Source organism: Bos taurus, chromosome 2 (assembly GCF_002263795.3).
Source record: "Bos taurus isolate L1 Dominette 01449 registration number 42190680 breed Hereford chromosome 2, ARS-UCD2.0, whole genome shotgun sequence".
NCBI lineage: Eukaryota > Metazoa > Chordata > Mammalia > Artiodactyla > Bovidae > Bos > Bos taurus.
Genome location: NC_037329.1, coordinates 98,126,009 through 98,130,403, shown reverse-complemented (window position 1 = coordinate 98,130,403; position 4,395 = coordinate 98,126,009).

Genomic DNA, 4,395 nt, shown 5'->3' with positions numbered 1-4,395 from the left:
GGTTGTGATCTTTTTCCTGTTGGAAACAATGCTGTAATAATACCCTTGTACAGGATCTTGGTTCATAGGCATGAGTGTTTGACTATGACTAGTGTTTCTCAAAACTAGCTTTACATAAGAATTATCCATGGAGCTTTTTAAAAAATACTGCTGCCCATGCTCTGCTGCCCCTTCACCCCACACCAGACCCATTAGATCAGAATTTCTGAAAGAAATTCTGAAAGAAAGAATTTCTTGAACCCAGGCATAGGAATTTAATAAAATCTCCACAAAAAATTTTAATATACAACCAGGGTGGAGAGTCACTACTAATTGTGAAACATTAGCATTGCAGAGTTGAAGGATATACACATTTTACACTTTGGACTCATTTTCTAAATGGTTAAATTCCATATAATTATAAATTTTATAATATCATTACTTCTGCTCTAAGTTTCAGAAAAACTAAAAGTATAAATCAAGTACAAGGAAAGGGTCTCTTTTTAAGCTAAAATGGCATCTCCTCAGATATAAAAATGGGTGTCCACTCCACTTCAAATAATTATTTTCACAGCATTTGGTTTTCTTTATCACTTGTGACAATTTGCCATCCTTTCATTTACTTGATTACTGTTTTTCACAGCCCCCATCTCCAGCAAAACGCCAAGAGAACAGGAACCAAATCCATCTTGTTCACCCAGTAAGCCTAATGAGTGCTATTATAAAAGCACCTAGCATATTATAAGTGATCAGTATGTGCGATAAATAAATCTCTGTGGTTGCCTGGTCAGTAGATGAGCTTGTTAGACTATTATAAGGACCAGGGCAGAGAAGGGGAAATACTGCTTCCTCTCATTTCCCAGGCTCTAAGTTTCCAAATAGAAAACAAATACTTTATCTTAGTCCAAAAGAAACTAAAAACCTACACCATTACATAAGAAAAAGATTGATGTGTATCAAATCTTGACCGTGTAATAAAAATAAATAAATAAAATACAAAGGGTTTAGAAGGTCGGATATGACAGCCCACCTTTAGTAGTGAATTTATCCCTTCTCTACCATTCCCCTGCACTTTGGTAAGCCTCAAAAAAACTTAGACAGCAAATGGTACAGTTAAGCATGAGGAACACTTGGAGATCTGCTCACAGGCGAATCAGCTGTCATTGAGAACATGACTCCTCAGCTGTTGCCCTTCTTTCTCCTTACAAGTAAATCTTGTCACGTGGCCTATAAAAAGGAAGAGTCAAGAGAGAAATTTCACTTTGATTTTAATCACTATATTAAATTACTCAAGATCATAGTTACAGAAAGGCTCTAAATTCTTCTTTCTCCACAGATAATTTCTCTCTTTGGTTAGTAACATCTATCAAAGTAACATATATATCATGTCCAATAGGCTAACCATTTCAGAAAAGGGCTCAGTGCTGTAAATGGTGCGCATGCTTAGACTTCCCTTCTGTAATATGCCTGACCGAAACACAATGATTGTTGACTAAGTAGGAATGAGATCTTACAATTCCTTTCTTTGAAGTTTCAGGGTGAATTAGTTTTAGGGTTTTTCATTCTTGGGATTTTTAAATAAAGTATTTATTTTAGGATAGTTGTAGATTTATAGAAAAGTTGAGGGGAGATCCCATGTACTCCACACCCAGTTTCTTCTATTGTTAGCATCTTAGTTTAATATGGTACCTTTGTCACAATTAATGAACCAATTCTGATGTAGTTCACTTTGACTTTTCACTCTGATGCATTGGAGAAGGAACTGGCAAGGGACAGAAGAGCCTGGTAGGCTGCTGTCTCTGGGGTTGCACAGAGTCGGACATGACTGAAGTGACTTAGCAGCAGCAGCAGCATTAGCTAAAGTCTATGCTTTATTCAGATTTCCATAGTTTCTACACAATGTCCCTTTTTTATTCTAGGATTCTATCCTGGATACTACATTAATTTACTCATCATGTTTCCTTAGTCTCCTCTAGGTTGTGAAAGTTTCTCAGACTTTCCTTGATTTTAATAATCTTGACTATTTTTTAAAGTGCTCTTCAGGAATTTTGTACAGTATCCCTCAATTGGGGCTTAGACTTTTCACATGATTAAACTAAGTTATGGGTTTTGAGGAACAGCCTGTCAACACCATCTCAGCCTCTTGGTCAACATTAATATCATGAGTAATGTCACGTTTTGACAGCATGTACCCTTGATAAGATATGAATGACACTATACCTTTGTGATTTCCACTTTTCAAGCAGAAAATTCTACACCAATATATTTTTCCTCTGTGAATTCATAAACCATGATATTTATTTGATAACAAGAAAGGATTTAGACATACAGTGAGATCAAGCCATTTCCCCCTTAACGTGAAATAAAGTATTCCAATTTCAAACTGATTTGCTCAGAGCCCATAAAGCTTTTTTACTTGTAAGCCTGTCACAGATTTTAAGGGATTTCTGCACATGAAGCAAAGTGTTAATACAGGCTATGAGTTAAAGGAAGAACATATCCATCACTCAGTACTTTCTTTGACAATCCAAAGGAAAACAAAGTGGTAGACAAAATTTCTGCTATTTACAAAAATAGTTTCTATGATAAATATAGCATTATTTTTTGAATTCTAATTATTTTAATTTGAGACAAGCAATATGCTTAGGTAAAATATGTTCAGATTCTCTTGACTCTCTTGTCTATAAGCAATGAGTAGCATAATTTATGTAATGATTGAGTCATTGATGTGGGACAGCAAGGAGGAGGGAGTAATAAAAAAGCTTCTCTTGAACCCATGTGGATAATATAATCCAGTGGATCAGGCCACCATGTGAAATCAGACTAGCTGTGGATCAGCTATGACTTAATGAATTATTGCCAATATGAGTCTCAATCCTTCTTAGCTATGGAGAGTAACAGTTACCAAGTTGGGGAATGCTTTTAATCAGACCAAAAGAAAGTGGCTAAAATCTATAAGCACAATTATATTCAACAATTAGAATATATATCATCTGTTTACACATTATATATATATATACACACAATATGTATACATACAAATATATATATAATCTTATATATCTAATGTATAAATATATATAATGTGTAAAAAACTCCAATACTTTGGCCACCTGATGCAAAGAGCTGACTCATTGGAAAAGACCCTGATGCTGGGAAAGATAGAGGGCAGGAAGAGAAGGGGAGACAGAGGATAAGATGGTTGGATGGCATCACCGACTCAGTGGACCTGAGCTTGAGCAAACTCTGTGAGATAGTGAAGGACAGGGAAGCCTGGCATGCTGCAGTTCGAGTTTCACGTGACTGAGCAACTGAACAACAGCAATGTGTAAATATGCTCTTTTAAAATCTCAGACTTGCTACTGGATTTTTTTTTTTTACTAATTAATAACAACTCAGTAATTAGATATCTCACAAATTAACAGGAGTGAGGATGGTACATTGGCTAATCATGTTTCTTAATATGAGTCTAGTCTTGTTAACTGAGAAAGTCAAGGACAGAAAAGGAAAAACTTACAAATTACTCACCAGAATTTCCACCTAATGATAAAGTCCTTTTCTCTCTTCATCTCTCTGGTCATTTAAGTAAATTTAAAATTTTATCTTATCTCCCTAGTATGGATGAAAAAATTAGATGATAAATAATTAGACTTGGTTCCATTTAGGAAATAAAAGGGATTAAGTATCTACTGTGATTGAAAGTTACTTTACTCTTAGAAAAAGTGTTTGGCAAGAGGGTAAATCTTCCTGTTACTTCCACCACATTTAATATTTTTCATTATAGAAAAAAGTTAAGTGATAGGAAGCAGCTGTGAATTATTCTTTTTAGCATACTGTTCACCACAGTTTAAGAGAGAGGGAGTCAGAGTTTGTGCTCCCTAGAAGGGAAGCCACTTTAAGACTTAATGGGCTCTCCTTATACGTCCGCTTTTTATTTTTAAACACCACTACCTTTTTGCTGACAAACATTTTCTTGCAAATTATGGCAAGAGAGGAGGAGCATGACCAAAGAAGCTGGGCTGGTGATACTCTGCCAAAATTCCAAGCTGAAATCAAATCCTTCACTAAAGTTTCTTAGGCATAGGAGACAAAAAAATGATTTACAACTTCATCAGAACTGTAATTCTATGAAGAGAAAGTATCAGTCAATCTACTTTACTGTCATCAACGGATCTAAAGCTGGCTGGCTTTGTCATACTTCTTTCTCCTTTATATATGAAGGTGGCGGGGGCAGGGGGGTGGGGTGGAAAGCAAGAGGAGTTAAAAAAATTGATGAAGCCCTAACCCTTTTGATTCCATTTATAGTCTGAGCCGGAATGCCATCCCCCTGGACTAGGGAACTGTCCAATCCAGCCCCAAGTGTCAAGATTCTGTTAGGCACTAAGTGAAATATATATGCATGCCCTTATACCGTTT